This window comes from Triticum urartu, chromosome 4A (genome assembly GCF_056163025.1).
Source record: "Triticum urartu cultivar PI428250 chromosome 4A, HENAU_Tu73, whole genome shotgun sequence".
NCBI lineage: Eukaryota > Viridiplantae > Streptophyta > Magnoliopsida > Poales > Poaceae > Triticum > Triticum urartu.
The window spans coordinates 72,263,677-72,282,045 of NC_141876.1; positions in this window are offsets into that span (position 1 = coordinate 72,263,677).

An 18,369-nucleotide genomic window follows, 5' to 3' on the forward strand; every position below is an offset into this window, starting at 1 on the left:
CTTTAGCACCGGTTCGTTCCACGAACCGGTACTAAAGAGAGTGGTGGCAGGATGTTGTCAGTCTGGGGCCCCTCCAACACGTTTAGTACCGGTTCGTGTCACGAACCGGTACTAAAGGTCGTCCTACATAAACCCTTCGTCCACCCGAGCTCGCTCTGTTCTTCCCCTTTCCCCTCTCCTCTCTGTTCTTCCCCTCTTCCTCTCGAGCTCATCACACATTTTTCCCAAAATTTGTCAAGATTTGAAGGCCCCCATCCATTCAAATGATCACAAAGGTTAGCAACTTTGTCCTTTCATCTCTCATTGCTAGATTAGCTCTTGCAATGCGTTATATAGTGATTAATTTGTGAGTTTAGTAATTTGGGAGGAATTATATGTGCTAGTATTTGATTTATATGCAATTTGAGGTCAAAAATAACACTTAGTTTGCATATGTAGGTGTGCTTTACTTAGTGCCTTCTAAATCACCGTCGTAACCACCGTCGATCGCCCACACCGTCCCGTCGTCGGCACCACCTTGTGGTGAGCCTCTTGTTCATGAATGTTTTATATAAAAAATTGATGTTTGTGTGATTTGGATATATAGTTACTCATATAATTATCTTACCCGCACGTTGTTTGTTATACAAAGTGCCATGGTTTTGATATCCGTCCCCGTCGGCCCTCGTCCTTGTTATGATTCAGATGTGGTATATTCTCTTTTAAAACTATTTGTTGCATTTCGTGTTTATGACAAATTATGCCCATCAAGTTGACATAGATATTTGTATGTAGGAGGTATGTGAACCGGAAATTCCAACCGACCCTATTGTCGAGAGGTTAAATTTAGTTGAAAGAGAAAACGAGGATTTGAAAGAAAAATTGAAAAGAATTGAGGGGGAGAAGATGGAATTGGAGTTGCATGTTGCCGATATCGTCGATTATCACAAGATCAAGATGGAGAAAATGCGCTTGAAGATTAGAAAGATTAGAAAATATGACATTCATAGTGAGGCTTGGTATCATTATGCTGTTGGATCAATTGTTACCTTAGTTGCGATCTTGATCGCATTTGTTGTTGCATTTAAATGCTTTAGCTAGAGAGTTATTTGTTTGTTGCATTTAAGTGTTGTATGAACTTTATGTATATATGAACTTTATGTATGAACTTGTATTAATTTGGTCTTTTCGGTGTTGGTAATGAAGATGAGCCGACAATGGATGTACGATGACCGATACTCTCCCGAGTTCATTAATGGCGTGCAAACTTTTCTGCTTGCGGCTGAGGCAAACAAGCGGACGGATGGTTTTATGCCTTCTCCATGTGCTGGCTGTAAGAATGATCACAATTACTCTAAGTCAAGAACCACTCACGTCCACATGTTTGAGTCCGGTTTCATGCCCCACTATAATGTTTGGACCAAGCACGGAGAAAGAGGGGTTATGATGGAAGACAATGAAGAAGAAGAGGACGACAACAGTTATCCTGGCCATGGGTTCCCTGAATACGATGATACAACAATGGGGGAAGAAGCTGAGCCGGCAATGCAGGAAGAAGCTGAAGAAGAGGCATCAGATGAGCTCGCTGATGATCTAGGTCGGGCCGTTGCCGATGCAAAGAGAAACTGCGCAAGTGATTTGGAGAATAAGAAGTTGCAGCGCATGTTAGAGGATCACAAGAAATTATTGTACCCGAATTGCGAAGCTGACAAGAAAAAGTTGGGCACCACACTGGAATTGCTGCAATGGAAGACAAAGAATGGTGTATATGACAAGGGATTTGGAAAGTTGCTGGTAATGATAAAGAATATGCTTCCAAATGACATCGAATTGCCCGAGAGTACGTACGAAGCAAAGAAGGTTGTCTGCCCTCTAGGGTTAGAGGTGCAGAAGATACATGCATGCCCTAATGACTGCATCCTCTACCACGGTGACCAGTACGAGGATTTGAACGCTTGCCCGTATGCGGTGCATTGCGCTATAAGATCAGCCGCAATGATCTTGGTGATGTCGAGGGCGAGCGCCCCAGGAAGAATATTCCTGCCAAGGTGATGTGGTATGCTCCTATAATACCACGGTTGAAACGTTTGTTACAAAACAAAGAGCATGCCAAGGCGATGCGATGGCACAGAGAAGACCGTAAGAAAGACGGAAAGTTGAGAGTACCCGCTGACAGGTCGCAGTGGAGAAAAATCGAGAGAAAGTACAGGATGGAGTTTGCAGGTGACGCAAGGAACGTATGGTTTGGTCTAAGCGCAGATGGCATTAATCTTTTTGGGGAGCAGAGCAGCAACCATAGCACCTGGCATGTGACTCTATGTTTGTATAACCTTCCTCCTTGGTTGTGCATGAAGCGGAAGTTCATTATGATGCCAGTGCTCATCCAAGGCCCTAAGCAACCCGACAACGACATTGATGTGTACCTAAGGCCATTAGTTGAAGAACTCTTAGAGCTGTGAAATGGAACATGTGTACGTGCGTGGGATGAGCACATGGGGGAAGAATTTGACCTAAAGGTGTTGCTGTTCGTGACCATCAATGATTGTCCTGCTCTCAATAACCTTTCAGGACAGACAAACAAGGGATACCGTGCATGCACGCACTGTTTGGATGATACCGACCGTATATATTTGGATAATTGTAGGAAGAATGTGTACCTGGGACATCGTCGATTTCCGAGCAGGCGTCCCGTAAGAAAGAAAGGCAAGCATTTCAAAGGTGAGGCGGATCATCGGACGAAGCCTCGCCACCGTACTGGTGCTGATGTACATGATATGGTCAAGAATTTGAAGGTAGTCTTTGGAAAGGGTCCTGGCGGACAACCTGTTCCGAATGATGTTGATGGACGCGCACCCATGTAGAAGAAGAAATCTATATTTTGGGGCCTGCCCTATTGGAAAGACCTAGAGGTCCGCTCCGCAATCGACGTGATGCACGTGACAAAGAATCTTTGCGTGACCCTGCTTGGCTTCTTGGGCGTGTATGGGAAGACAAAAGATACACCTGAGGCACGGGAGGACCAGCAATGTATGCACGGAAAATACGGCATACATCATGGTCATGCCAGCTAAGCTCTTACCAAAGAAGAGAAGGAAATCTTCTTTGAATGCCTGCTTAGTATTATCCTATGATGGTTCCTTCTCTTTGGGTGTCAGGTTCTCCAATACCTGACAGGTTCTTTGGGAGATGACCGGAGATATGATCCTGTGATGGTTCCTTCTCTTTGGGTGTCCACCGCCCGCGCCTCGGGAACCGCGAGTGGCCTAGATTCTTCTATAGTATTCGATCTTTATTAGCTAGCTAGCTAGCTAGTGATGTATTTGATATATAATATTCGAGATGATGTATTCGAGATTATATATTATTAGAGACGATGTATTCGAGATTATATGTTATTCGAGACGATGTATTCGAGATTACATATTATTCGAGACGATGCATATTATGTACTATGATTCAGTTTTTCCTTATTGATTGCATCCATGCATTGTAATTTGAATACTAAATTGTTTTATATTTCTTCTGAATTAGTTAAATAAAAGCTATGGCGGACAATACCAGCACAGAGGGAGAAGAGACCATGTTCGAGACCATACGCAGCCCTCGCAGGCCAGATGATCAGAATGAAGATCATGACGGCTCCGAATATCTGAACAATACCGAGGAGGGTGATGATAAGATATTCGATGTCGACGACCGACTTGATGAAGTCATGAACTATGATTATGATTATGATGACGCAGAAAATCTTGAAATAACAAAGACCAGCGAGGTATATTTATATAAGCAGGCATCTGGTGATCATCACATGTTTTTTGATTTGAAGATATATTAACGAATCGATCTTTCTTCTTTCAGCCCTTCGGATCGAGCAAATCTGCTTCTACAGACAGCAGGACAAAGCGAGGCCCGGGCAAAAAGTTGAAGGACGGTGTAAAGTACAACATCGATGCCATCAAAACTAATGGCGAACCAATCACGCCTAAGAACATTGCGAATAAGTTCGTTCGTCGGTGCGGAGTTCTTGTGAAGGACCAACTACCGATCTCCATTCAAGAATGGAACGAGCCAAAAAATAAATATCCAGATGTTACTTGGGTCGAAGACAGAGCAAAAAAATGCTTTGGGAATCTCTCATGGAACATTTCACCCTACCAGATCATTTCACTGATGCAGATGTGCAGAAAGTCAAGGACGCTGCTCTTAGGAAGATGACAATTGCATTCAACACCCACAAAAAAACTGTATGGGCCAACTACGTCGAAGGAGGAAAGAAAACTCAAGAATTTAAGGGAACACTGGAGAAGCAAAGAGAACACTGGCCCGCTTTCGTGAAATTCAAGGAATCAGAATTATCTAAGGAACGGTCGAGAAAAAACAAGGCCAATGCCGCAAAAAAGACGCAGTTCCATAGGCTGGGGCCAGGTGGCTACGCGGTGGCAATTCCTAAGTGGGATAAGTCTGAACAAGAGATGCTGGATGCAGGGGTCGATCCAGTTACTAGAGCTGCCCCCCCAGGTGCAGAACTTGGTTCTATGCGCATGGGGGGCGTTGGACTCGAAGACAGACCTGGTTTCGAAGAAGGCAAGTCTAAAAGGAGTCGAAGATAAGTTACTTCAAGCAATAGAAGATGCTCGAATGGGGGTGTTCACGCCCAACAGCGAGAACGACGATCTTACGCGCGCCCTGGGAAATCCTGAACACCCGGGAAGAACACGAGGCAAGGGCATTGTTCCGTTGTATGAGGGCTTTTCGGAATGGAACACCGACTACAGAACCCGTAAAAGAAGGAAGATGAAGGAGGAGAAGAAGAGGAAGCTGGAGGAGGAGCAGATGAAGCAGGAAGCAGAACGCCTTCAAGGCCTAGAATCATCGCACGTATACTTGGCACTCAACTTCCCGCGGCAGCAGCAGCAGATCGACTCACTTAGCCAGGAAAGGGGGTCTCAGCAGCGGCAGCAGCTAGCGGATGATCCAACATTGGATAACACCGTCCCATCCATGCCGAGAAGCAACGTTGGTTCCGCCCCGAGCGACGCACTGTTGGATACATACCCTATGGATGACATCATAGAGAACACTAACTGTGAGCTACACTTCAAAATGAAGAACATATCCATGAAAGTGGCGGACGCCGTTGCTTTTACAAATCCCCCCGAAGCAACCTTCCACTGCAACCCGATTCCAGCGGGCTATGCTCGTGTCCTGGTTGATGGGGTGGTGGACCAATATTCGGGGCTAGAGCTTGACATTCCTGGAGGTGACGACAAGCACACACTGGAAGAGGCCATACATCGTATCATCCTATGGAGAAAGGATTGCATCATATTTCGAAGGCAACCGACACCGCGTTAGCCGACTCCTCCTCGAAGTACGCCACCGAGCCAGCAGACTCCCGCTCCTCCAAGTCCACGAACGCGTGAGCCGACTCCTCCTCGAAGTCCGCCACTGTGTCAGCAGACTCCTGCTCCTCCAAGTCCACGAACGCGTGAGCCGACTCCTCCTCGAAGTCCGCCACCGTGTCAGCAGACTCCCGCTCCTCCAAGTCCACCAATGCGTGAGCAGACTCCTGTTCCAACTCAGCCACGTCAGCCGTCTCCGCCGCCTCAGCAAGCGCAGAAGAGATCCACCGCAGCTATGGTGCGTAGCGCTATGAGTTGAGGTAGTACAGGAGGTACAAGCCGAGGCAAGCGATATAAATATGGTCCAAGCCTCGGTCCTCTTCCTGAGAGGCCTTACGACATGACCGAGGAGCAAAACACATCCATAGTGAAGGCCCAAGTGGACGCCCATTTTGGACCGAAACCGACACCGTCGTCAAGGGAGAAAGTGCCCGAGGAAAAGATTGACCACTGATACGTCTCCAACGTATCTATAATTTTTGATTGTTCCATGCTATATTATATCCTGTTTTGGACATTATTGGGCTTTATTATACACTTTTATATTATTTTTGGGACTAACCTATTAACCGGAGGCCCAACCCAGAATTGTTGTTTTTTGCCTATTTCAGGGTTTCGCAGAAAAAGAATATCAAACGGAGTCAAAATGGAATGAAACCTCCGGGAACGTGATTTTCGGAACGAACATAATCCAGAGGACTTGGACCCTACGTCAAGACATTAACTAGGAGGGCATGAGGTAGGGGGCACGCCTACCCCCCCCCCCCCCCAGGTGCACCCTCCACCCTTGTGGGGCCCATGTTGCTCCACTGACATACTCCTTCCTCCTATATATACCTACGTACCCCCAAACTACCAGATACAGAGCCAAAACCCTAATTCCACCGCCGTAACTTTCTGTATCCACGAGATCCCATCTTGGGGCCTTTTTCGGAGCTCCGCCGGAGGGGGCATCGATCACAGATGGCTTCTACATCAACACCATAGCCTCTCCGATGAAGTGTGAGTAGTTTACTTCAGACCTTCGGGTCCATAGTTATTAGCTAGATGGCTTATTCTCTCTTTTTGGATCTCAATACAAAGTTCTCCCCCTCTCTTGTGGAGATCTATTCGTTGTAATCTTCTTTTGCGGTGTGTTTGTTGAGACCGATGAATTGTGGGTTTATGATCAAGTTTATCTATGAACAATATTTGAATCTTCTCTGAATTCTTTTATGTATGATTGGTTATCTTTGCAAGTCTCTTCGAATTATCAGTTTGGTTTGGCCTACTAGATTGATCTTTCTTGCAATGGGAGAAGTGCTTAGCTTTGGGTTCAATCTTGCAGTGTCCTTTCCCAGTGATAGTAGGGGCAGCAAGGCACGTATTGTATTGTTGCCATCGAGGATAACAAGATGGGGTTTATTTCATATTGCATGAGTTTATCCCTCTACATCATGTCATCTTGCTTAAAGTGTTACTCTGTTCTCTTGAACTTAATACTCTAGATGCATGCTGGATACATGTTGATGTGTGGAGTAATAGTAGTAGGTGCAGGCAAGAGTCGGTCTACTTGTCTCGAACATGATGCCTATATACATGATCTTACCTAGATATTCTCATAACTATGCTCAATTCTGTCAATTGCTCAACAGTAATTTGTTTACCCACCGTAATACTTATGCTCTCGAGAGAAGCCACTAGTGAAACCTATGGCCCCCGGGTCTATTTTCTATCATATTAATCTTCCATCAACAAGCTATTTCCTTTTCTGTTTATTTTGCTTTCTTTACTTTGCATCTTTATCATAAAAATACCAAAAATATTATCTTATCATATCTATCAGATCTCACTCTCGTAAGTGACCGTGAAGGGATTGACAACCCCTTTATTGTGTTGGTTACGAGGATTTTATTTGTTTGTGTACGTGCGAGGGACTCGTGTGTGGCCTCCTACTGGATTGATACCTTGGTTCTCAAAAACTTAGGGAAATACTTACGCTACTTTGATGCATCACCCTTTCCTCTTCAAGGGAAAACCAACGCATTGCTCAAGAGGTAGAAAGAAGGATTTCTGGCGCCGTTGCCGGGGAGTCGACGCAAAAGTCAACATACCAAGTACCCATCACAAACCCTTATCTCCCGCATTACATTATTTGCCATTTGCCTCTCCCCCACTTCACCCTTGCCGTTTTATTCACCCTCTCTCTCCGTCCCCCTTCTTTTTGCCCCTTGCACTTTCTGTCATTATGTCTGAAATTGGGGAAATTATTGTCGATATGGACAATAATAATATCATGGAAAATTCTGATGCTCCTGCTGAAGAACCCCCTATCTTACATACAAAAAAATTCTGAATTGGTAGTGGTAATATTATTGGAAAAGGAGTTATCCAAGATTTCTTTACTTGTGCTGGTCCTTTGTCTTCTATGGGTAGTTCTATTCTTCATAGAACTAGTAGTCTTGCGGATGCTATCGCCATGCTCGTAGTTGAACTTGAAAGACAATTTATGCACATGCATCCTTGCATACAAAGGATTTCCTAGAATTTTCTAATATTGCGCATTCTTCTGTTAAGCATGCCGCTACTATCTTTTTGGCTCATGAGTTCAGATTTATAATAAAAGAGGCCAAAGAAATTTTTGCGCATTATAGGGTGGACGCTGGTCGTTCTCCCATAGAAGCTATCCTTTTTGATCAACAAGAAATAATGCGTTTTCAATCTCTAGACTTTGTTGCTTCAATGAAAATCTTAGAAAAAGGGTTCCTACCAATGTTCTAGTTGATAGAATTTCTGAACTTAATAATGATTTGGCTATTCGAAATAATGAGCTAGGATATTCTCTCAAATATAGGCTCACGAAGTTCTGTCAAAAGAATGCTTATAATGATGAATTGGTTGTGCAATACGAAGGGCCAAAGGAGGAACCTATACCTCCTAAAGTTGATCTTGGGGACTTTGGTCCCATTAAATTTAGCCCTTTTGATTATTTTTGCTTGCCTCAAAGAAAACTTGCTGCCGAACGTAGAGAATATGAAATGAGTTTTAGTGATCTATCCTATTATTATGGCGATACCAAGATCTATCCATGCTTTTATGCCTAGCTAGGGGCGTTAAATGATAGCGCTTGTTGGGAGGCAACCCAATTTTATTTTTGTTCCTTGCCTTTTGCTCCTGTTTAGTAATAAATAATTTATCTAGCCTCTGTTTTGGTTGCGTTTTTTTGTTTAATTAGTGTTTGTGCCAAGTAGAACCGTTGGGAAGACCTGGGGAAAGTCTTTCTAATCTTGCTGTAAAAAACAGAAACTTTAGCGCTCACGAGAATTGCTGCCATTTTTATTTGGAAAGTGCTATTTAGTTAATTCTTTTTGAATATGATTAATAGATAAATTCCTCATGTCCAGAAATTTATTTTAGAATTTTTGGGGTTCTAGAACATGAGTTAGCTACAGATTACTACAGACTGTTCTGTTTTTTACAGATTCTGTTTTTCGTGTGTTGTTTGCTTATTTTGATGAATCTATGGCTAGTAAAATAGTTTATAAACCATAAATAAGTTGGAATACAGTAGGTTTAACACCAATATAAATAAATAATGAGTTCATTACAGTACCTTGAAGTGGTGTTTTGTTTTCTTTCGCTAACGGAGCTCACGAGATTTTCTACTTTAAGTTCTGTGTTGTGAAGTTTTCAAGTTTTGGGTGAAACATTTGATGGATTATGGAACAAGGACTGGCAAGAGCCTAAGCTTGGGGATTCCCATGGCACCCTAATATAATATAAGGACACCTAAAAGCCCAAGCTTGGGGATGCCCCGGAAGGCATCCCCTCTTTCGTCTACTTCCAACAGTAACTTTACTTGGAGCTATATTTTTATTTACCACATGATATGTGTTTTGCTTGGAGCGTCTTGTATTATTTGATTCTTTATTTGTTAGTTTTCCACAATCATCCTTTCTGTACACACCTTTTGAGAGAGACACACATGATTCGAAAATTGTTAGAATACTCTATGTGCTTCACTTATATCTTTTGAGTTATATAGTTTTTGCTCTAGTGCTTCACTTATATCTTTTAGGTCACGGTGGTAGATTTGTTTTATAGAAACTATTGTCCTCTCATGCTTCACTTAGATTATTTTGAGAGTCCTACAAAACAGCGTGTTAATTTGCTTTAATTATGTTAGGCATTCAAGATTATTTTTTTCTTCTTATGAGTGTGTTGAATACTATGAGAAGTTTGATACTTGATAATTGTTTTGAGATATGGAGATGGTGATATTAGAGTCGTGCTAGTTGAGTAGTTGTGAATTTGAGAAATTCTTGTGTTGAAGTTTGTGATTCCCGTAGCATGCACGTATGGTGAACCATTATGTAAAGAAGTTGGAGCATGAATTATTTATTGATTGTCTTCCTTATGAGTGGCGGTCGGGGACGAGTGATGGTCTTTTCCTACCAATCTATCCCCCTAGGAGCATGCACGTAGTACTTTGCTTCGATAACTAATAGATTTTTGCAATAAGTATGTGAGTTCTTTATGACTAATATTGAGTCCATGGATTATACACACTCTCACCCTTCCACCATTGCTAGCCTCTCTAATACCACACACCTTTCGCTGGTATCATACACCTACCGTATACCTTCCTCAAAACAGCCGCCATACCTACCTATCATGGCATTTCCGTAGCCATTCCGAAATATATTGACATGCAACTTTCCACCGTTCCGTTTACTATGACACGCTCCATCATTGTCATATTGCTTTGCATGATCATGTAGTTGACATTTTAGTTGTGGCAAAGCCACTGTTCATAATTCTTTCGTACAAGTCACTCATGCATCATTGCTATCCCGGTATACCGCCGGAGGCATTCATATAGAGTCATACTTTGTTCTAGTATCGAGTTGTAATCATTGAGTTGTAAATAAATAGAAGTGTGATGATCATCATTCATAGAGTATTGTCCCAAAAAAAGAGAAAGGCCAAAAAAAGGAAGGCCCAAAAATTATATAAAGGGACAATACTACTATCCTTTTCCACACTTGTGCTTCAAAGTAGCACCATGATCTTCATGATAGAGAGTCTCCTATGTTATCACTTTCATATACTAGTGGGAATTTTTCATTATAGAACTTGGCTTGTATATTCCAATAATGGGCTTCCTCAAAATGCCCTAGGTCTTCGTGAGCAAGCAAGTTGGATGCACACCCACTTAGTTCTTTTTGTTGAGCTTTCATATACTTATAGCTCTAGTGCATCCATTGCATGGCAATCCCTACTCACTCACATTGATATCTATTAATGGGCATCTCCATAGCCCGTTGATACGCCTAGTTGATGTGAGACTATCTTCTCCCTTTTTGTCTTCTCCACAACCACCATTCTATTCCACATATAGTGCTATGTCCATGGCTCACGCTCATGTATTGCGTGAAGATTGAAAAAAGTTTGAGAACACCAAAAGTATGAAATAATTGCTTGGCTTGTCATCGGGGTTGTGCATGATTTAAATACTTTGTGTGGTGAAGATGGAGCATAGCCATACTATATGATTTTGTAGGGATAACTTTCTTTGGCCATGTTATTTTGAAGAGACGTAATTGCTTAGTTAGTAGGCTTGAAGTATTATTATTATTTCTATGTCAATATTAAACTTTTGTCTTGAATCTTTCGGATCTGAATATTCATACCACAATTAAGAGAATTACATTGGAATTATGCCAAGTAGCATTCCACATCAAAAAATAAGTTTTTATCATTTACCTACTCGAGGACGAGCATGAATTAAGCTTGGGGATGCTTGATACGTCTCCAACGTATCTATAATTTTTGATTGTTCCATGCTATATTATATCCTGTTTTGGACATTATTGGGCTTTATTATACACTTTTATATTTTTTTGGGACTAACCTATTAACCGGAGGCCCAACCCAGAATTGTTGTTTGTTTGCCTATTTCAGGGTTTCGCAGAAAAAAATATCAAACAAAGTCCAAACGGAATGAAACCTTTGGGTACGTGATTTTCGGAACGAACATGATCCAGAGGACTTGGACCCTATGTCAAGACATCAACCAGGAGGGCACGAGGTAGGGGGGCGCGGCTACCCCCCAGGCGCGCCCTCCACCCTCGTGGGGCCCACGTTGCTCCACCGACGTACTCCTTCCTCCTATATATACCTACGTACCCCGAAACTACCAGATACGGAGCCAAAACCCTAATTCCACCGCTGTAACTTTCTGTATCCACGAGATCCCATCTTGGGGCCTTTTCCGGAGCTCCGCCGGAGGGGGCATCGATCACAGAGGGCTTCTACATCAACACCATAGTCTCTCCGATGAAGTGTGAGTAGTTTACTTCAGACCTTCGGGTCCATAGTTATTAGCTAGATGGCTTCTTCTCTCTTTTTGGATCTCAATACAAAGTTCTCCCTGATGTCTATTACACAACCTTCTTCTTGTAGACGTTGTTGGGCCTCCAAGTGCAGAGGTTTGTAGGACAGTAGCAAATTTCCCTCAAGTGGATGACCTAAGGTTTATCAATCCGTAGGAGGCGTAGGATGAAGATGGTCTCTCTCAAGCAACCCTGCAACCAAATAACAAAGAGTCTGTTGTGTCCCCAACACACCCAATACAATGGTAAATTGTATAGGTGCACTAGTTCGGCGAAGAGATGGTGATACAAGTGCAATATGGATGGTAGATACAGGTTTTTGTAATCTGAAAATATAAAAACAGCAAGGTAACTAATGATAAAAGTGAGCGTAAACGGTATTTCAATGCGTTGAAACAAGGCCTAGGGTTCATACTTTCACTAGTGCAAGTTCCCTCAACAATAATAACATAATTGGATCACATAACTATCCCTCAACATGCAACAAAGAGTCACTCCAAAGTCACTAATAGCGGAGAACAAACTAAGAGATTATGGTAGGGTACGAAACCACCTCAAAGTTATTCTTTCCAATCAATCCGTTGGGCTATTCCTATAAGTGTCACAAACAACCCTAGAGTTTGTACTAGAATAACACCTTAAGACACAAATCAACCAAAACCCTAATGTCACCTAGATACTCCAATGTCACCTCAAGTATCCGTGGGTATGATTATACGATATGCATCACACAATTTCAGATTCATCTATTCAACCAACACATAGAACCTCAAAGAGTGCCCCAAAGTTTCTACCGGAGAATCACGACGAAAACGTGTGCCAACCCTTATGCATAGGTTCGTGGGCGGAACCCGCAAGTTGATCACCAAAACATACATCAAGTGAATCACGTGATATCCCATTGTCACCACAGATACGCACGGCAAGACATACATCAAGTGTTCTCAAATCTTTAAAGACTCAATCCGATAAGATAACTTCAAAGGGGAAACTCAATCCATTACAAGAGAGTAGAGGGGGGAGAAAACATAATAAGATCCAACTATAATAGCAAAGCTCGTGATACATCAAGATCGTATCACCTCAAGAACACGAGAGAGAGAGAGAGATCAAACATATAGCTACTGGTACATACCCTCAGCCCCGAGGGAGAACTACTCCCTCCCCGTCATGAAGAGCACCGGGATGATGAAGATGGACACCGGAGAGGGATTCCCCCTCCAGCAGGGTGCTGGAACGGGTCTAGATTGGCTTTCGGTGGCTACGGAGGCTTCTGGCGGCGGAACTCCCGATCTATTGTGCTCTTCGATCGTTTTAGGGTATATGGAGATATATAGGAGGAAGAAGTACATCAGGGGAGCCACGAGGGGCCCACAAGGGTGGAGGGCGCGCCACCTGCCTCGTGGCTTCCTCGTTGATCCCCTGACGTGCACTCCAAGTCTCCCGTATTGCTTTCTTTCCAAAAATAACTTTTCCAAAGGTTTCATTCCATTTGGACTCCGTTTGATATTCCTTTTCTGCGAAACACTGAAACAAGGGAAAAACAGAAACTGGCACTGGGCTCTGGGTTAATAGGCCAGTCCCAAAAATCATATAAAATAGCATATAAATGCATATAAAACATCCAAAGTTGATAATATAATAGCATGGAACAATAAAAAATTATAGATACGTTGGAGACGTATCAGCATCCCCAAGCTTAATTCCTGCTCGTCCTCGAGTAGGTAAATGATAAAAACAGATTTTTTGATGTGGAATGCTACCTAACATATTTATCCATGTAATTCTCTTTATTGTGGCAAGAATATTCAGATCCATAAGATTCAAGACAAACGTTTAATATTGACATAAAAATAATAATACCTCAAGCATACTAACTAAGCAATCATGTCTTCTCAAAATAACATGGCCAAAGAAAGCTATCCCTACAAAATCATATAGTCTGGCTATGCTCTATCTTCACCACACAAAATATTTAAATCATGCACAACCCCGATGACAAGCCAAGCAATTGTTTCATACTTTTGATGTTCTCAAACTTTTTCAATCTTCACGCAATACATGAGCGTGAGCCATGGACATAGCACTATAGGTGGAATAGAATGGTGGTTGTGGAGAAGACAAAAAGGGAGAATATAGTCTCACACCAACTAGGCGTATCAACGGGCTATGGAGATGCCCATCAATAGATATCAATGTGAGTGAGTAGGGATTGCCATGCAACGGATGCACTAGAGCTATAAGTGTATGAAAGCTCAAAAAGAAACTAAGTGGGTGTGCGTCCAACTTGCTTGCTCACGAAGACCTAGTGCATTTTGAGGAAGCCCATCATTGGAATATACATGCCAAGTTCTATAATGAAAGATTCCCACTAGTATATGAAAGTGACAACATAGGAGACTCTCCATCATGAAGATCATGGTGCTACTTTGAAGCACAAGTGTGGTAAAAGGATAGTAGCATTCCCCTTCTCTCTTTTTCTCTCATTTTTTATTTATTTTTTTATTTGGGCCTTTTCTCTTTTTTTATGGCCTCTTTTTTTCTCTTTTTTTTATTTTTTGTCCGGAGTCTCATCCCGACTTATGGGGGATCATAGTCTCCATCATCCTTTCCTCATTGGGACAACGCTCTAATAATGATGATCATCATACTTTTATTTACTTACAACTCAAGAATTACAACTCGATACTTAGAACAAAATAGGACTCTATATGAATGCCTCAGGCGGTGTACCGGGATGTGCAATGACTCAAGAGTGACATGTATGGAAGAATTATGAATGGTGGCTTTGCCACAAATACGATGTAAACTACATGATCATGCAAAACAATATGACAATGATGAAGCGTGCCATAATAACGGAACGGTGGAAAGTTGCATGGCAATATATCTCGGAATGGCTATGGAAATGCCATAATAGATAGGTATGGTGGCTATTTTGAGGAAGGTATATGGTGGGTTTATGGTACCGGCGAAAGTTGCGCGGTACTAGAGAGGCTAGCAATGATGGAAGGGTGAGAGTGCATGATTGGTACATGAAAATTACCAAGAGTTCCAATCGAGAGTCCCTCATGGTGAAGGTCAAGGAAGAGCATTACTTCCATAAGCTAGCTCTGTGCGTTGAGTATTCAGAGCTATTTCAGTTATTCAATCAAGATGCACTCGAAAAATCTCTCGTCAGTTGCTATTGTCTGTAAGTGATTTCTTTCTATAATTTAAGTCTCAAGCTAGATTTAGTGCTCATTGATCGATCATTACCTGTAATTATCCTCACTATATTCTTTTTTGTGGTATTATGCAGGATAAAGATGTATGAAATGAAAAAAGCTAGACGCTATGGCATTGGGTTCATTGACCCAAATATCATTAATGAAACGACATGCACATATGATCATTGTAAACAAGATGTAGAGAATAAAATGCTAGAGTTCTTGAAGCGCCTCAATAGCAATGAAGATATACTACTTCCTTACAACTTCAGGTGAGTCACACTGTCTTGTAGTACAAATTCTGTTTTTGCTTACTAGCTAGCTAGATGTTAATAATTAAGTATATAGGGTTTAGGGTAGTTGATTAGTGTTATGCACATGCCCGCTTAATTAAGACATGCAAACGTGTGCGCATGCAGTTACCATTGGGTCTTGTTAGACATTAAAGTTGAAGAAGGAAAAGTTGAAGTACTGGACTCACTACTTAAGAAAGAAAGTGACTTCACCATCGTGAAGAGGATACTCGACAGGTAATTTCAATCATTATTAACTATATCTCGGTCTATTTAGTTTGTCATTTCCTGATATCAACTATATTTAATAACCCCTTTATTAATTTTCTTTGCCGGCCGGTAGGGCTTGGGCAAAGTTCATCAAGGTGACTCTAGGCAAATGGCGAAAAAAGCTGTTGTGGCATTGACCCAAGGTCAGTAATTAAGTACTACTAACTAGCTACCATCTCTTTAATTCTTGTTTCAATACCATTAATTAATTATCATGCTTGATTAATTATTATCTGATTAAATTCTATTCTCGTAAAGGCCGTGAAGCAGGCGTCGGGGACTGATGTGTGTGCATACTACATTTTCGAGAACATTCGAATGATGGTGTCCGAAAAAAGCAAATCTCAAAGACAGGAATGTGTACGTTTGCCAGAACACTATTCACAATTTTTACATGATTATCGATATCTAGTCACACAACTAATACACATGCATATTGATCTCCTTCTTAACAGTTCAAAGAGGTGCGGGACAAGTTCCTAGCAACGGAGCGCATACGAGCACTTTAAGAGGAAATAGCGGGATTTTTGCTCGACCAGGTCATAGATCCCAAAGGAGAATACTATTACCCACTACCGCCCCCATGAACCACTCCTAATTGTCATCGTGCTTCGAAGGCACCAAGGCAACATGTAGCAGAAATTGTATGTGTATACATGTGTATGTGTATAATGGTGGTTGTGAGACATTCGATGATATATGGGTCGCGCTATTCGTCACCTAGGGTGCAGAATAAATTATTCTTCACCCGAGGTAATCTTACGATCACTACTTAAATAAATCACGTTTAAAATATAAATAGTTACATGTATATTGATTTAATATATAAATTTTGGTATAAAAAAACAAAAATATAGGTTATAAGACCAGAAAAATCACATTTATGTATGTTTTACACTATGTTTTTACATTCGTAATTTTACATAACATAAAATATTTTTTACGATGAATACATATTTTTTTACGTTCTCTTTTTTGTATGAAATAATACAAAATTTACGAAACGTAAAAATATAGTGCATTGACGTCAAAATAGAGAGGGGGTGAAGAATAACTATTCCTCACCCAGGATGACGAATAGCGCGACCCATATATATATGATCGATTCTACGAGAAATTCTATTTATATATATGCATAACGTATACAATATGTAGTATCATAAAATACCAGCAAACAAAAAAGAATTAAATGGAAAACACAAAATTAAAGAAAAAATAAAAAATAAAACCAAAACCACCCAAATATTTTAGTACCGGTTGGTGTTACCAACCGGTACTAAAGGGCTCCCCGTCCCCAGCGCTGTCTCGTGTCACGTGGTGGCCCTTTAGCGGCGGTTCGTGCAGAACCAATACTAAAGGAGGGACCTTTAGTCCCCACTCTTTAGTGCCGGTTGCAGAATCGGTACTAAAGGCCCTTACGAATCGGTGATACATCCCGGTTTTGCACTAGTGAAGGGTGATGTTGCAAAACTTGGCAAGCCTCTGGTTGCAGCACCTGCTCGCTTGCAGTAGCGTCTACCATGGCATCTCAACTCCGGCCATCCTGCCCTCAGGGGCGGAGCCAGGGGGGACGAGCAGGGGCCTGCCCCCCCCCCCCCCCCCCCCCCAATGGTCGACAATTTTAATAGCAGTGATGAGTAATTACCTATGAGATTAAATCAATATATATACTCGGCCTTCCCTATACTCGAATCCTGGCACCGCCACTGCCTGCCCTCGTCAACATCGCTGAATATTGGCTCACAGCGGTGTCGCCGCGCTCATAATGGTTTTCCTCCACTCAAAAAGTAGCGGTGGTCTTGTATGGTGTCGCGAGCACGTCGGCTTGGGCAAGGGAGTGGTGGCGGAGTGGGGGCGCGAGGAGGGAGCTGCTGGAGTAGAGAGAAGATATGCCGGCGAGATATATTGAGCAGAATAGAGACGCGCCTCGCCGGCCACAACGACGAAGCAGCGGGCCGCATCATCATGGTGCTCATCATAGACCTGACGCCGGAGGGTTTGGATCACGACAGTGCACTAGAGGCGCCCGCGGAGACAGCGGGCACCGGGGCATGGCGTGGGAAGCGGCCGCCGGTGTGCGGCGGTGGATGGATGCAAGGCGGGCGCGTAGGGAGCGGGCTGAGCCTGGAGGCGGATGAGAGCGGCCTGCGTGGCCACGTCTGCGTGGCGGCCGGGGCGGAGGAGGAAGCCTAGTGCGTGGACGCAAAGTGTTTTTTACTGGAGCCGGGAGCTACCGGTGATCCTCCCACCAATGAGGTGCTGCCACATCTAAAATTGTGGGACTATGTACATGTGTATATGAAAGTATTGATTGCAAAAAATCTCTTGTATTTCTGATTTTAGTCTAATCAATGTCAGAATGATGTAGTACCTTTCCACAGCAACGGTACGCATGCATGCATGCAGAATCTCTCCTCTGTGTCACACACAAATCCATCCATTTTATCTTTGTTTAAAATTTTAGATGGACAATATCTCTAACACTAATTTTCTATTATTGAATTTTTTTATATATTCAAATTCCTGAACATGTGATCTGTAAAACAAGACCAATTTTGAATATATTTAAATTAGTTTAAGTTTTTCTATTTCAATCATATCAAAATTTAATTTTCACTTATTTCAAATGAGCGAGTGTAATTTGTTTTCTGAAACTAGTGAAATGTGTGAAATCTATCTTTTGGAATGAGTGAAATCAGTTTTTTGATTTTTTTAGTTTTCTTTATTCGTTTGCCTTTGTACATAACTTTATTAATGAAAATTTACCGTAGAACAATTGTTCTACGGTTTCGGGGTAAAAAAAAAAAGAAATCAGTTTTTTGAAACGACTGAAATATAGTAT